The following is a 17,274-nucleotide window of genomic DNA, read 5'->3' on the forward strand; positions in this document are numbered from 1 at the left end:
GACACCCTGCAGCTGAAGTCCCAATCCTCCTCCCTCGCTGGCAGCAACGACTGCTTGACAAGGAGCATCTTTTTCCCCAGGGGGGTTTGTTCATCCGCGATGTCACCTGGGCTGTCACTTGCTTTTGGATGCGGGACAGGCCAGTGTCACCAAAAGCAAGCAGGATGAGTCAGGCAGAGGGCTGGCGAGGCGTTGCAGTGATGCGTGAGCGGGGTTGCTTGGCATAGGGATGAATTAACCCTGGCAGCAGGAGGTTTGCTCATTTGCATGTTTTTCCCTCTCACCATACAGAGCAATCTTTGCATAGACATATCCTATGGCCTCTATAGGGTCTTATACCCCATCTGGCCTGGGTTTATCCCATCTCCGCCTGGAATCGTGTTCCCTTTGCAGCTAAAGAGCAACTCAGCCCACCGAACCGCTGCTCCGCTGCTCCACAGCTCCTTGCTTCTGCTGGTGCAGCATCTTCTACTCGAGAAAGGCTCAAGGGGACTTGGGCTGCTTGTGTCCCCATCTGCATCCGTGGACATCGGGCTGGAAGCCCAAAGTGGCTCCGCAATGTCCTCACGATGGTGAGGGCCCCTTCCCTCGAGCCGCTGCCTGCCTCTGCCAGCTCGTTTGCAGGCAGAGCATCACGCAGCCACTGTGCCAGGTTGGAGGAGCAGCGGCAGCAAACGGCTCCACCAGGCAGCGAGCATATGCGCGGGCAAATTGCACCGCCTCGTCTTCCTCTAATAACGCACTTCCCACACGCCTCTGCCTCTCGGTGGACAGTTCTGGGGTGGGGAGGGGGGAATTTGGGAATTTACTGATTTTCTTTTGCTGCAAGCAAACGGGCAAGAAAGGGAAAGGGAGAGAGAGTAATTAGCTGTCGCCGTTGTTCTGCCACCTGTGATGGCGGGTAAAATTAATGGAAAGCAACAGAAGTCGGGGCTACGTGAACCGACTCCCAACCAGGCATCCTCTTTGCTCACTTCAGATCTCTCTATTTGCCAATCTTCTCTTGGCTTTTGATGTCTGTTGTGTGTCTGTGGGGTGGGGTTTGGTTTTTGGGTTTGTTTTTTTTTTGCTGTTATTATTTATCACTTGCAGTAAGAAAGAGAATCTTTAAAGTGGCAGAAGAAAATGAGAAAGTTTAATATTGCAAGAGGCAGAGTCCCTCAGCCTTTTGGGCTCCTCAGATGATGATTATTTTTGCGGAGCGATGGGGAGTTGGCACAGGCAGGGCAATAATACATATCTCACTCTCACGCGTTGATACAGTGCTCTCACCCCCAAGGCTAGCAGAGACCTTTGCAAATAATGTTATCTTTGTAGTCACGGAGGTGGGGGGACATTTGGAGCCACCCTCCAGCGTCACCTGCAGTTGTGGGGACCATTGCACTTCCAAAATAAGGCGTGGGACTGATGGACAGACAAACAGACATAGGTGGAAGGACAGAGCTATCCCTTCCCAGCTGCTGCAAGGTGTCTGGCTCTGGCATTGAGTACGGCAGCTGGGAACAACGTGCACTACTCTCCGTGAGTGTGGGGGACATCGCAGCTGATGCTACAGCAGAAACAGAGGGCAGGATTTGCTGGGAAGCATTTATTTAACAGCCACCGGGGATGGTGCTGCACCACTTCTTCCCCATCCTGTAGGAGAAGGGGGATTGCATTTTGTGCCCCGATTGGGCTGAAGCTGAAGGCGCCGTCTGCCCAAATATTGGTGAAGATCTTCCTGCAGCTTGGTGAACTGCAGGTCAGGGCTTGAGCCACACCATCTTCCCAGATCACTGGGTGCCTGGTCAGGCTGTGCCGGAGCTTGGAGCCAGCCCACAGCATCCCTCTGTCCTCAGCCCCACTGGCATCGCCGACGCACTGCGTGGCTCGGCTTGCAGCAGGAGCGTTGTTTGTTTGTCTGCTCAGTGGGCTCCGGTCTGTAGAAAAGACCTTCTTGTTTGGTAAACACTGATTTATCTTTGAACCAACTGCATGCTGTCACTCATCAAATATTAATCCAAACTCAACTGCTTCTTAAAACGGTTTTCTTTAAAGGCAGTGGGGCTCAAATGCGCTGATGGGAGATTCTGTCCTGCCTTTGTGCAGGGGAAAACAAAAAGATGTGACTTCTTGCTGCTGCGAAGGGGTAAAACCAGGGAAGAGATCCAGTGCTGGGCCCGTTCCTCCAGCCTGCTCCACAGGGTCCTGGCTCTGGTTGGGATGCAGGGTGGGCATCTCCCACCCAGCCTTGGGGAGAGGTGTCGATGAAGACCCCAGCGCCTTTGGCAGACCTGCTGTCTCCAAGGACTGTATGGCATGCCCAAGTACAAGTCTGTGAGTATTTTGGCCACTGGTTTGGGGGAGAAAGTGGCAGGTTTGTTGGGGTTCAGATAAATATGGAAAAATTGCACCTGATATCAAGGAGCTCTGAGAAGAGAAAGAGAAAATAATGATACAAATCAACTGTGCTTTGGCCTGCCTGTCTTACACTGGGCCATCTTGGAGGTATTCATTCCGTGGAGACGCATTCCCACTTTTTGTTTTAACAAACCCCGAGGAGAAGTTCAAACTCCACAGAGCATTGCTGCTCTTTTTAGTTTGGGTCTCGTATGCACAGTTCTGGGACCTGCTGGCATCTTCCCAGACTTATTCATGAGTTGCTTGGGGCTGCCACAGAGATGTGAAGTTCTCCAAGAGCACATGCCCCATGTCTTGCTGGAAACAGCACCGCCGCGGCTTGAAAGTTGGCTCAAATGCTTGAACCAGCTCCCTCGTGGCTTGGCGTTGCTTTGCTGCACGGCAAAGAGCCAGTCGATAAGGGTGTGTGCTGCTGGGTGACACTGGGTGGAAGAGAAGCAAAGCCAGGAGCATTACAAGATGGAGAATAGAGGAAGGGATGAGCAGATGGCCAGCCCTTGCTTGGTTGGGGTGAATCGCTGGACCTTCTCTGCCCCAGTAAGCGTGGCTGGCACGCCGTGGCTGGGCTGGTAGCCCATCCATCAGCACTCAGCCACTCATGGGCTCAACACATAGATCCAGCTTCTCCAAAACAGATCCCCAAGGCAAGACAGAAGAGGCAGCCCCTGCCCTAGGCGTGTGGTTATAGCAGAGGAGGAACGTCAGAGTGAAGGTCAGCGAGTCATCCATTTGTGTGTGGAACTTGGGAATTCCCATCCCAAGTTCCTCCTGCTCACTCCTCAGGGATCAGACCTGTTCAGATGGGGTCCCCCATGTCCAGGCAGAGAGGACACCTGGCCTGATAGATGGATGCATCCTATTTCAGCTGACCATGATGAAGCCACATGCTTCATCTATAGATCCAAGGAATTCAGGTCTTAGGGAAGGAAGAGTCTTGGGAATGGTTACCTGCTGCCAGGACCATTGAGCAGAAGGAGAAATCACCCCAGGCACTGGGAGATGTCTCCCTCCCAACTAGCTCTCCACAGCTCCTTCACTCAGTCAGCTGGGCTTCTGGATGTGCACAATATCTCTGTTCCAGGGTGAAACACATGGACAAGGCGTATTTGACGTTTAATGCTCTTCCATGACACCAAAGTTGTCCCTGTCTCTTCCATTTAGCCGCCGCAGAATATGTTCACAGATCCGTAGGCTGTACAGGCCAGAAGGGATTATTGGATCGTGGGAAGCTGATGCAGAGATTCAGGGCGATGCATTTCATTGGCAACTTTTGAGGGAGAAGTGGCAAATGATCCATTTAATGGGCACACCTGGCGCTGCCTGCAGCCAAGCCCCAGCAGCGGCCGTTTTCCCTATTCTGGCACCGTAAGACCTGAATATATTTTAATATGAAATTCAGATGGCTTTGAAGAACGTCTCCTGGGACTTGGCGTGTTTGGTATGTTGCTTACTTTCTTCTGCCCATTCATGAAAGGCCCAGAATAAAAGTGAACATCCCCCTGTACACCGCGTTCCCCAGAGCTTCTGATCACTGAGACCACTGCCTAATTGGCACATTTTTTGTCTCCCCAGCAGTCTCTGCCAAGGAAGGGAGATCTGCAATATTAAGCGCTTATTAAATGACAATCACAGCCCTATTAATATTTAAAAGGGACTGTCAGGGGTTCAAAACACACTGCAGAGCAGCCAGCAATTGCAGACGAGGCGTGAAGTTTGCGGGCACATGAGCACGCTCCCCCACGTCCGTCAGGCTTAGTGTCACACTCACAGGGGGAACAACACTCAGACATCTCCTCTGGGGACTGCAAGGGGGACACGGGGCAGCCGCACACAGTCCTGCAGAGCCTCGAGGGTCCCTCCTGACCGGGAGCCTGCAGAGAAATAATGTGGGGAGCAGCTCACCCGAGGTCTGGTCCGGGCAAGAGGCATCTCAGCATCTTCAGGTGGAACGGTCTCTCTGGTTTTGCAGCCATTTCTTGGCATGCGTAGGACCTTCTACCCCCCCCCCCAAATCATCCTGCTCCTTCAGTCCAGCTTGGGGAAACTGCTCGTTTACACCGATGTGCAAGCTCTCCCTGTTCTTCCTGCCTTCCTCCCCGCTGCCCGCAGAGCGGCGATGCTTCCATCTGCTCCCTCCTTCGACGGCCGAGGCTGCCGTCTGTCCAGCGGCAGGACGTCGTGAGTCCATATGCCGTCCCTCAGCAGGGCTGTCACCTCTTCCGCTGCCTCCCGCAGCCAAACCAGGCAAGGGAGGCGAGAGAAGCCGGAGCAGGGAAGGGGCCTGCAGGCATTTCACAGCAGCAACGGAATAAATCTAATTTATAGACATAGCAAAATGCAGCTAAAGCGGGAGTTGAAATGAATGCAAAGCACACAGAGGTCTCAAGTTATCGGCACTGTAACATTTTTCCTGACTATCTCTGTTTTCCTGCCCAGGTTTGTCTTTGTAGCTTCTTCCCAGACAACTGGACCTTTGCTCTGAAGTGAAAATGAAAGCTGGGGAGAGAAAAAAATACCGGGAAATGAATTCTTCAGATCTCCTTCATGCATCAGCCCCATCTGCCAGCTCCCTCTGACAGGGAGCGAAGCGTGGCTGGGTGGCAGGTGGAGAGGGAAAAACAGGCTTTAAAAAAAAAAAAAAAAAGTAGTAAAATAAAAGGCACAAATATCCCCGCAGCTGGGAAGCAAGGCTGGGGGGGCTGCGCTGAGGCACGCGGCTCCAGGTGAGACCGGGAAGATGAGGTTGGAAGAGCCTCCCTTCCCTCACGGAGGTGTGAGGACGGGGAGATTTGTCTTCCCGTTCCCTGGCTTGTCAGAGTAATGGGAACAAGCGGGTGGGAGATGTTCGGAGGCAGCTCGAACTAATTAGCAGTGAGCAGAGAGGAGAGAACCTGATGGCTGGAAAGGGAAAAAAAAAAAAAAAGGAGGGGAAGGAAAGCGCTTTGTACTCTTGAGCACTGCTCCTTGGTGTAGAAATGATTAAAGGTGCCAAATTAAATGAGTGATGAAGCAGCTGGCCAGAACAGCTGTGTTTGATGGAGCCTCTCCAACGGAGGAGGACGGCAGAGGGGTTTTGCTGGCGTGTTTCAGGAGGGCTCACCCAAACATGGGGTGCACCATGGTCGCGGTCATCCTCACCCTGTTGGGTGGGAGTTGGCATCTTCTCGAGGCATTAACAGTCTTCAAGGCTTTGCTCTCGTGCACTGCAGTTTCCCAACGTCGGAGTGAACCTGTCTCCAAAGCCTCTCCTTTCCAGCAAACTTTGCACCCAAAGACCCTACGGTTTGCTACCAAGCAAAGGTGCTAACGCTTCTTTTAAACATCCGTAGGGTTCTGAGGGTTGTGTTTTTCCAGCCTGGTTGGTCACCTCTCCTTCAAGACAGGCTCCTGGCGACTGGGAAGGGAGCATCGTTGGGTCCTCTAGCCAGATCTCCTCTTCCTTTGCAAGGAGAGGTGGCAGCTTCTCAAGCCTAATTTAGCAGTCTTTAATCTGAGTTATTCCAAACCACACTTGCCACTTCCTTCATGCGTTCCCGCAGGATGATGGGCTGATTTCACAGAACGAAAAGCCTTAAGCAAATCTTGTCACACAAGAAAATTGATTTTTCAAAACTGACTTTTACAAGATTACTGGCGGTTTTTTCCCCTCATCTTTCTTCTATATCGTTCCCTTCCAGTCTCACGAGGTTGCTTCAGATCTAAGGAAATTAGAGATGCTGTGACTAAATTGAAAATGTAAAAAGTGGGAGAAGGAGAAAAAAAAAGGCACCAAGCACTCAGCACCTCCTCTCCTGCCGCCTCTGAAGGATACGGCTGCGTGTGCTTGGACTTGTGAAGCAGTGGAGATGCTTCCTTCACCTCTCCTCCTGCCATAACCTCCGTGTGACGTCAGGAAAGAGCCTGTCAAAGGGTTACACCAGCATCTCACAGGGAATATCCCCTGATGGGCATTCCTTGGTGATCCCAAGCTGGATCACAGAGGGTTTTTTCCTTTCTCTCCCTCAATCCCTCCATTTTATTTTCTCTTTTTGAAGAAAAAGAGAATTTCCTCCTGCCGCTCAATTCGGAGACATCTCAATGTGTTTTGTTAAAAAAGAGAGAGGAAGAGTTGCCTTGAAGTCGTTTCAGACAGCTTAAAATATGCTAAGCTTTTGTGTTTCTGCGATATAAATAATGAATCCCCTTACAGCTTCTGAGTTGGGAAGGACGTTGATTTAAGAGGCCTTTAGCTCTGCTGGAGGTTTTTCTGCTTTCATACCAGAGGGTGGGGAACGTGGCCAGGGACCAGCAAAGTGAATGATGAGGCAAGAGGGACCCAGGACAGGGACAGGGGTTGTACCCACCTCAGCCCTGCAGGTGCTTTGCTGAAGGATTTCACTTCTTGATTCCTTCTTTGCTCCTTTATTGCAGTTTCCAGGGGTTGGGGGGGTAGGGGGTGTTTAATGGAGGAAGAAGCTGTTAGCACCTACTATCGCCGTTTCTGCCCTGGTAAACCAGTGGTGATTTGGTGATTGCAGTCAGCATCAGTTATTGTTCGTTTGCCTAATTCCCCAAGCAGCGTCCTTGGAAATGTCTTAAAAGAGCTGTCAAGATAGCAACAAGATGTAGGCCAACGTGCATGGCATGAGTATAAGACAACCCAGTGGGTGCTGGCATCCCAAAATAAGCCTGGTGGGTCCCACTCACCCCCCCGGGAACATGTGGCCCAGGAATTTCCCCAGCACACATGACACTGGCAATCAGAGGACTCATCCTGCCATACGTAGGCTGTTGATCTGTGGATCCGCTGCCGAGCTTGGGCAGATGTTGCACAGGGTTCCTCAGCTGGGTTCAGTGGGAAGCAGCAAATTTAAGGGAAAGCAAGGGAAAAGCTGGCACAAGCTGAGCAGTTTTTAGCAGGAGAGCCTTTCTGCCACAAACCTGGATGAGTGTGGTAGCTGTGGCGAGGATGTGTTGTGCATCCAGAGCCACCTCTCTGCCTGACGTGAAGTTCTCCTGGCGTGCTTGCTTGGTGTAGACAGCACCTAGCCTTGCAAAGCCCATCCCAGAAAGAGCCAAAAGGGATTCTGGTCTCCTCCAGCATCAGATCATGGACAAACTGGGTTTCTGTCCCTGGGTTTCTGTTCCTATGCAAACTCTCTGGAAGCTGTTGGCAAATATTAAAGCAAAGGAAGAACACAAGCTGTTGGCTCTGGATTAGAAGGCCGTTTGTCTGTAAAGCATCAAGCAATGGTTATTGCTCAGCTCTGCTTTGCTATTGAAGTGTGTAATTAAGGACTTAATGGTTTTTACTTTTGGAAACGTCTTTTTCCTGTTTCTTGCTGTTTTGTACAGAAGTCAAAAGATAATCACAAAGCTCTTATGGGTCAGTCTGCTGTACCAGTGTGCCACCACGTTTGATTATTTTCTCCTGACATGGCTGAGAAGACCAGTGTTGTTACTGGAGTGGTCTAAGGAGATTCAAGAGGCTTGGCCAAGAATAGTGACTTGACCATAAGTTTGGAGATGGATAGATGGATGGATGGTTGAATTTCATAGTGAAAAGATGAGCAGATCTTTCAGTGAACTTGTAACTTTATTCTGTTTCTCCACCTGTACATTGCCTATATATTTGCATTAGCACAACGGGAATGCTTTTCTGAATATGTCATTTATTATTCCTCCTTATGAATTGCCAAATCCCCAAGTTACTCGCTGTTCAGCCAGCGGGAGCCCGTGTCAGCTTATACAGAAATCTCTGCCCTTGGCATCTTCTGCAAGAAGATTCCCACATAGTTAGGACTCAACCCATCTTCACCTGGGATATGCACCTCCGAGCGCAGTTGCCTCTGTTGGTAATCCTAACTTGGATCTTTTGATCTAGACAGTTCAACGCTGAATAATTAACTGTTCTGGCAGGACCAGCCAAGGAACCTGCCAGAGAAGGAGCTGTGCCTTACACCAACCTGAGGATGTGCCAAAATTCAGGCAGATAGAGCCTAAAAAGTGAGTCTGGATGGCAACAGCAGCTGTCATGGGGATAGAACAGCTTTAGGGGGACCAGCACTGGCTCCGAGATCCCCCTGGCAGCACTTATCTTCTGCTTATGAAGGGCTGGAGGTTTCTGTCTCCGGTTACCACTGGGTTGGTTTTTTCCCCGCAAACCCCAAAGGAATTGCACAGCGAGGTGTAAATTTGTAAAAGCCACAAGCACGAGTGATGTTTTTTAGGTGAAAAATAAGAGCTGTAGTAGAAGGAAAGGCGAGTTTGAACAGTTTCACAGCACAGATTCACTTTGCACTAAGCAGGAGGATAAACACGGCGGAGAATTAATACTTCGACATGCCAGCATCCATAAATCTGGCTGAAGAAATTCTTCTACGGGGGTGGAGTGGGGTAGGAAGACCCCAGAAAGGACTAATCCAGTTAAACGATTTGAGGAAACACAAACCACGTGATGAAATTGGATTACCCGATCCGCGCGAGAAATAATAGTTAAGCTATTAGTCATGTCTGTTGTGTGGCGGGATAAGTCAAGACGATACAGGCAGGAGAAATGAAATGCAGCATCACTGCCGAGGGGGTAAAATCCCCCCCAGGAGAGGTGACACCTCCGAGCTCATCCAGGACTAAGGGATGACTCATGTCCCCAGTATTTCCCCAGGATAAGTAGTTTTGGCAGCTGGCTGTCATAGCCTGCTTCTTCTGACCCATCTGAATGGTTTTAAACTTTCTCTGCATCCAGAAAATTCAGGAATTTAACTCTGGTAATTTAACTTGGAAAGAAAAGTACAATTTTTGTATGATCCCTGCGGCCGAGGGGAGAGGAGTTATTGCAAAAGAGGGTGGACTTGTGAAAGGAGAGGGGGAGAAAAGCATCTGTCGTGGCAAAAGAGGGGTTGATGGGGACAGGACTGGTGCACAGCCCTCTCATGTGAGGGGGTGAGGGGAAGGGGTGATTTTAAACAGTGGGATTAAAAGACTGTCAGATCTAAACCAGCTCAATTTGCAGAAGGAATCACCCAGCCCATGAAGTTTTGTGCTTTTCCTTTGAAATATAATAGCTTTTCCGTCAATGCGTCTCCGGTTTCCTTCCAGAGGGGCTGAGCATCCCTACCAGCCCCTTGTGCCAGCGAGGGAGCCGGGCTTGGGGGGCACGATGGGGTGTGCTTTGGCCCGCGCCTCCCTGCCGCAAAAGCCAGCGTCTGTAAACTATGGTCTGCGCTGGGAATACCAGCGACTCGGGCACGTGTCCAGCATGGAATGCACCTACAGCAGGCAGGCGTTACTTCTCACCGTCCCCCAGCCAAGCCACCCGTGGGGTCCGTGGCCACCTCTGGCATGCACAGAGGTCCACACGACACGCTCCCGGCCGATCTTCCGTGGCTCCAGCTGCAAAACCTGGTCATGCCTGGTCCTGGGGCTGCGGTGCGTAGCATTATGCCATTGATTATCTGCACAGCTCATCAGCCAGCTTTAACTATTTACAACGGTTGATCAGTCAAGTCATTGACAAGTTAACAGCTTTGTTTGCTTCTTCCCCACCGCTTCTGCGGCCAATTTGTTCTGATCACTGTGCTAAGAGAAAGGCTATTTTGATTGTTTTCTCACCAAAATGAACCGCAGCTTGTAGAGGCTGTGCCGGTGACACAGCTTTAATTATGCCGTCTGGGAGAGGGAGAGAAGCCTTCTCACACTGGATTCTGCAGGCTCCCGCGCCATGGGCAGCACAGACCTGGTCCCGGGGTGTTCCTGCCCATCTCTGCTCCGGTACCCTGACGCTCTCTGGAGAGCCAGACTCTGGTTGTGCATCTTCAGGCATGATTTGGGGCGCTCTAAGCAGCCCCTCGCTGATTTTTCCCGCTCTTGGGACCTGCTGATGGCAAGGAGGAGATGCAAAACCCGTGCACCGAAGACAGGCACCTCCCTTAAAGACGGCGCTTTGATGAGCAATCAGGCTCATCGCCGGCCTCCTGGCTTGGCAGGAGGGGGAACGCCGAAGCTGAGACTAGATAGGAAATCAAGCCAGAGGTTTCTTCTGCACAGCGAGGTGTTATTATTATCATCAAAACCCCAGAGTGTTTAAAAACAATCAAACTCCAGTAGCGACAACTGGTGTATCGCAGCGAGCGCAATCAGACACCAAACATGTCCTTGTCAGGGATTCAAGTTTGAACTGTTGAAATTCGGGAAAAGGTCGCAATCTTTTTCTCTGTTTATTTGTTTCTGAAGAAAAGCCACATGGGAAAAAAAAAATAGGCAGGGAGGAGATTAGCAAAGTTGGCATCTCTGCTCCAAGGTGCAGCATCTCCACTGTTATGACCTGGGGTTCACTTCGTGGTAGAGCTGAGATGCCTGTGTCAGGGACAGGGAGGATTGGGAAGAGGCCATCGCTGCCGCAGCCGTGCGTGGATGGAGGTTTGTCAGGATGGGAGCTGGAAGCTCAGAAGCCTTTCCTTGAGTATGGTGGGTACCATCGTCTTCTTTCCCCCGCAGCCCATGTGCTTCAGGATCGGCCAGCCATCAGCAAGGATGCTCTGCGCTTTGCTCGGGGCTCTGCGCTCCTGAACTGGATTAAACCCCAACCCGGAAGGCCCAGCCTTGTAATTTAGATGGTGGAGAGATTACCTATCGCCTGCGCTGGCTGATAAATGAACACGCTGCGTCGGCACGGAGGGAGGACGGCGGACGTGCGGCTGAGGAACTGCGTGGGGCCCACACATCTTCATTAGGGAGGGAGCAGGCAGGAGAAGAGGAATAACCCCATAGATCACCATTATGGAAATTTACTCTTAATAAAGAAATAATTTGCACGATGCATCATGCCGGAGCTGCGTAGGGGAGTAGCGTGACACTGCTCGGGCCCTGTTGCTCACTCAATCATTTCTCCCAAGCCTGTTGCTCACAGGGGATGCTCCGCAAACACGGGGCTGCTGGCACGAGCCATCTTCTGTCCTTGCCCAGCATGGACCTCGAGGGATGCCAGCACGTCATCCACGAAACACCGTCCTTATCCATGAGCTCCTCTTCGTGGAGGATACGAGGGTTACGGGGGGCAGCGGAGGGATGTGGGGTGATGCTCGCAGCATCCCACTGGCAGCCATCACGCACAGGGATGGCTCTCGTCTGAGGATGACTGCCGCATTATGGCACTAGGGATTGAAGGTACCGCTGGCAATAAAGCAACAAAACCCATTCTCCAAGCAATTTGTAGCAATTAATAGCCATTCCCAGGAATGAAATGTTAATTAATTCATTCCCTGAGCCATGCATTTATTTAAGGTATTTGTGGGTGTTCTTGGTACTTTTATTAAGCAATTAAAATGCGTCCAGGAAAATATTTATCTATTTTAAGTCATTCTTAGTAAACACAATTTATATGGCAAGCAACTGCTTTATTTTGCATTGTTAATTAAAAATCATGCTACACTCCACTTCCCTGGGTTACACGCCATCAGAGCAGCCGATCTGCCGGGAGGTCTAGTTCAAGGACCGTGTGTGCTGCTGGCAGCTGCAAAAAAAACCCACCTCCTTAAGCCAGGAGTAGCCTGCGGCAAGGATTTAAGTCATGCTTGATGGGGCGTTTCAGAGTTCAGGGAGCCCCAGGATTCCTGCGCTGAGCGGTGGGTGCTGGTGATGCATCTGGTTGTTCACATGCTGCCGGGAGATGCTGGAGAGAGCTGTGGCCTGATAAAGAAGAGTACCTATGAGTCCTACAGCCTTCCCAGGGCTGTGAAGTAAATATCTTGTTCACTCACGCTGTTTGTTGAAGAATTACAAGTCCTTGTACAGCAGACAGAGGAATTTGTTTGTTACGATGAGCTCGGGCGGCGCTCAGGCAGATGAAGCGCTCGCTGGCGATGCTCATGTGTGTACCGACGCTCTACAGGGCACGTCGTGCTCTTGTTGTGAGCGTGAACATGATTAAGCTCTTCACGGGCTCCGCCAGACTGGAAGCCCAGACAGAAATGGGGTCCTTGAGGGGAAGTGATGGAGCTGCTGGGTTTTTACCCCTTGCAACAAAGAAGACTCAGCTGAGCATCTTCCACTGAGACCCTGGGAGGAAGCACAAGCGTTCAATCCTGACTTTGGGCAGGTTTCCTTCGGAAACCAGAGCAGGACGCTGAAACACTGACGTATGAAAACTGAAATAAAGCCGCAGCATCGTTTGTGAGCTAACATAGCCCAAACTGTCCTTTCTTATTTGCTTGTAGGTGCTCTTAGCTGGAAAGCGATCGATGGAGTCCAAAAAATGCTATTTCCCTGGAGAAAGTCTCCTTAGAAAAGTCCCCCCCTCCCTCTTATCTCTAGATGTTAAAAGGACCCAGGACAGGTTGATTTTTTTTTTATTATTCTTTAATCACTGTTTTTTCATTGCCATCTGTAATAGCCCCTTTGAAGCTTGGATCGAAATATCTGTTTCCTAGTTGAAAGTTGTTTTCCTCCATCACGCAAGCCAATTCAATTTCCAGAAGATACTGAATTGGGTGGCACTGGGCGCTCCCTCCAGAGAGGCCAGAGAAAAGCAAACACGAGTTAGAAATACAGGGAGGGAAATAACAAAATGAAACTTAGCCCAGAGGGGAAGAAATGCCCATCTGGGGAAACAGGCTGAGATCGTGCTTGGTAAAGAGGAAGGAAGACGAGAAGATGTGCAAAGCCCGAGGAGGTGAGGGACAGCAGCAGATAGGATGCTAGGTCTGCGTGGACCATATGACATAGGATCATAGAATCATAGAATCCCAGAGTGGTTTGGGTTGGAAGGGACCTTTCAAGGTCATCCAGTCCCACCCCTGCCATGGGCAGGGACACCCTCCACTAGCCCAGGTTGCCCAAAGCCCCATCCAACCTGGCCTTGAACACTGCCAGGGAGCCAGGGGCAGCCACAGCTTCTCTGGGCACCCTGTGCCAGGGCCTCAGCACCCTCACAGGGAAGGATTTCTGCCTCACATCCCATCTCCATCTCCCCTCCTGCAGCTTCAGGCCATTCCCCTGGTCCTGTCACTCCCTGCCCTTGGCACCAGTCCCTCTCCAGCTTTCCTGGAGCCCCTGCAGGGACTGGAAGGGGCTCTAAGGTCTCCCCGCAGCCTTGTCTTCTCCAGGCTGAACAACCCCAACTCTCTCAGCCTGTCTCCATAGCAGAGGTGCTCCTGCCCTCGCATCATCTCTGTGGCCTCCTCTGGCCTCGCTCCAACAGCTCCATGTCCTTCTTGTGCTGGGGACCCCCGAGCTGGACGCAGCACTGCAGGGGGGTCTCACCAGAGCGGAGCAGAGGGGCAGAATCCCCTCCCTCGACCTGCTGGTCACGCTGCTGGACATGCAGCCCAGGACACGGTTGGCTTTCTGGGCTGCAAGCGCCAGGTAGTGGGGAGCAGCGGTGAATTTGGAGCGGGGTCCTCCAAAGGTGCCTGTTGGTGGTAGAGAGCAGGCAGTGAAGGCATCTCACAGCAATGGCTCCATGGGGAGGACCCAAGAAGCGCAGGGAGGCTGAGACAGGGCCCACGCATCCCCTCTGTGGCGCTACCCTTCGCCGTGGTAGGCTCAAGGAAATCACGGGAAGAGATCCTTGGGCAGGAACCCCAAGGGCAGACCCTCGCCCCTCTCCTGGGGCAGGCTCAGCACGGGGTGGGGGACATGACGACGCTGCGCTCCTCCTGCACAGACCTGTCCCTACGGCCCCCGCGATGCAGTTTGGCTTAAGAAAACCAGCAGGAAAAAATGACAGGTGAGTTAGCGGCTAAGTCGTACGAGGAGAGACTAAAGGAGGTAAATTTATATAGTCTGGAAAAGACCCTGGGCGACACGTTTGCAATCTATAAATACCTTCAAGGTAACAATATAAATGAAAGAAGCCCCTGCTCTCAAGGGTGGTAGGACAAGGAGTGCTGGCTGGCAGCCAGGCTGGATGTAATAAGGCTGGTGTGAGACATTAGGAAGAAATTGTGAAAAGCCGAAGCGGTGGAGCATCGGCTAGAGCATCCTCTGCACCTTCTCGGCTCCGTTTTATTCAGATCCCATTTATAAATAATTACTGAAAGGCTAATAGGTGAGTAAGACATGTTATGGGCTTGTTAAAAACGTGAGTATCTTGCCTTCTGGCTGTCTGCAAGCACATCTCGGGAAGCTTTACAAGAGGGTTATCAGCTGTCGTTATTAAAAACCAATTTGACATTATAAAAGATCTATACTGCTTGTTCAGCCACATTGATTTAGCAGTGTTAAGCCTTGGAAAACTGGAGCAAGAACCTTGATCTCTGCTGAAGCACGAAAAATTGCTGTTTGTGACACATCTCCGCGCTCGGGAAATCCAGTTTTGCGGAAGCGATCGGTTTTGAACAAATACATAAAGCACCGTGCCACGGTTGTTTGTGTGTGTTTTCCCAAGCCGCTGCAGAGTCAAACAACTCTTGGAAACCTTGCCTTCCATTTCGCTTTCTTTGGCACCATCCAGGAGGATCTCACCTGAGGTCTGCCCAGCTCAAACACACCTCTGGACACTTCTCCGACTGGTTTCCCAGCCCCGGTGCCCTCCATGTCTGTGCTGGGAGGAGGATCTGCAGGCAGTCTGCATGGACACAACCCGGGGAACTCACAAGTCACTTTTATCCTCATCTTGAAACCTCCTCCTTGTCCTTTGCAGAGCAGGGAAGGCGGTTTTGTGCGAAATAACGAGGAGAGCGCCAGGCACAAGATTGCCCCAGGGGTTCAGTGCCGCTCTCGCCCCGTCCCATTGACTGCTGCAAGGAAATGGCTTCATGTACCTGGTGCCTCCCTGGAGCACCTGAGCAGCAGCAGAAGACCCTCCAGAGGCTGGAAATCGGCTCATGGCTGGGAGCCTTTACAGGGACAATGTTGTAAAGGAGCTTAACTGAGCCAAAAGACTCCTGATGAAAAGTACAGGGTATTCCCGTGTTCACCAGCTGAAGTTTCCCTGTGCCTCTAGGTTCCTACCTTCCTTCCTTCCTTGCTTTCTTTCATCAAGTGTTCAGGCTTCAAACCTTTTTGACCAGCAAACCAAACAGGAGACAATGAGGACACGTCTCTTCTGCACCCCACAACCTGTGCAAAGCTTCAGGGATGGGATATCGAGGCTCTGGCAGATCCCCCCCGGCTCTCTCCTGCCGCAGCCCAGAGAGGAGGAGCATCCCCAAGGGACAAGCTGCTGCCACAGCGCTGGCAGATGCTCTCTGCGATGGGCAGCGTCCTCCCTGCGGCAGGGAGGCGGCAGGGCAAGGCAGATCCCATCGGGACGCAGGGAAGTGTGACGCTGAGACGACCTCTCGCCAGCCCCTTGGCTTGGGGTGCAGTTCCCTCTGGAAGGAGAAAGGCATCGCCAAAGCATCATTAACCATTCAAACCTTTGGAGCAGCACCTGGAAGGTGTCGCTTGTGCTGGTTTTTCCATACAGGGAACCCCCCTCATTAAGACGTGAAGCACAGCCCTAGAAATAAAAGCAGCGTCTCCTGATTAATTATTGAAGGGGGAGTCTGGGGAGGAAGGGAGGGTAGGGAAGCTGAAGTGGCCAGTCAGCATCTGTTAGAGGTGCAAAGATAAATGAAATGAGAGGGCAGATAAGTGCATACAAATCAGCTCACATCTGTACTGCTAATACATCTTTCAAAACGCTTGTGTCGTCAGATGGTGGGTGAAGCCTTGCAGGTCAGCTGTCCTGATTCAATTACGTTCACGTTAGCAGGCGCCGGAGGAATTTGTTCTAGCAGCACTGTCAGAGCGTTTTCCAGCCCGCCGTGGACCGGCATTTGGCTCTCGCTCCAGCCCCGCAGAGGTACCTGGGAAGCCGTCTGTGCCTGCAGACCCTCTGTATGAGTTCACTGAAGCCCCAGTTGTCTTTGGTTGCCTTTGGGGCAGCGTGAGTCTGGCATTAAAGCCAGGGAACCCATGGCAGAGCAATAGTGGGGATGAGCAGAGGAGAGCAGTAAGGCAGGAGACCCGTGGGAGGACCCCGAGCAGATGCTGTTTGCCTTGGAGGGGACAGCTTCCCCCAAAGCACCCCACTGGCCCCACATGAGAAGCAGCATCCACAGCTCATCCCTCCAGCACCTGATGGGGCAAGTCCAGCTCCCAGTGCCTGCATCTTCCCCCAGCCCAAACATCCCAGCCCATCCGGCGCAACCAGAGCAGAGCGGCCCCAAGACAACAGCGGCAGAGATTCCTCAGGGAAATCCTCTTCCCTCTAATTTACCAGTCAGTTGTTTTGGGAGGATTATTTATTATTTTTTTTCCCCAGGATGCTGCCTGTGCTTTCTTTCCCTTCCCCCAAAGAGCGGCTGGAGCTTCACGCTGCCTGCCAGCATCTCCTGTCTTTCCCACCCGCTCCAGAGTGGCAGGTTGCCAGATGGTGCCCCATTAGGTCACATTTGCTCATTGTTTGGCAAACAGCGGCTTAATTCAAGTGCTGAGTTGACAGCTTGTTCTCCAAGACAATTTGCAAGTTGCAGTGTTGCAAATGCCAGCTTGGCTTTTCAGGGTAATGTTATTTCAGCTGCCTTAAAGGGATAAAGTTCTCTTTGATTGGGAAAAAAAATAAAAAGAGGGTGAAAGAGGGGAAAAGCTGAAAAGGTTTTTAGTGGTTTTGATGTGGAAGGACCAGCAGTGTTGGTTGGCAAGCGCTGGGCAAGGAAATGCTGTGCCCATCAGTGGAGACTCTCCATGTCCCATCCCTCCTGTCACTGAGGTCTTCCAGGAGTCCTAAGGAATGAGGTATATATCCTGTGAGACAGGCTTTCACAGGGAAATAGCAATTTTGGTTTATTTTGGAAAGGTTCCGGTAGGGATATACATGCACATGGCTTTGGCATCTCCTCTCGCTGGTGCCCTGTGTCCTGCTGCCCCTCCGCACCACCAGCTGTGTGCCGGGTGAGCGAGTCTCCGCCA

The 17,274-nt window shown here is 51.6% G+C and overlaps 1 protein-coding gene across 4 annotated transcripts in view; it reads left to right on the forward strand.

The window, feature by feature from the left end:
* KIRREL3 (kirre like nephrin family adhesion molecule 3) overlaps positions 1-17,274 on the forward strand; it is a 328,668-nt gene that overhangs the window by 285,494 nt on the left and 25,900 nt on the right. The window lies entirely within an intron of this gene.

The sequence above is a fragment of the Balearica regulorum genome, chromosome 23 (assembly GCF_011004875.1).
Source record: "Balearica regulorum gibbericeps isolate bBalReg1 chromosome 23, bBalReg1.pri, whole genome shotgun sequence".
NCBI lineage: Eukaryota > Metazoa > Chordata > Aves > Gruiformes > Gruidae > Balearica > Balearica regulorum.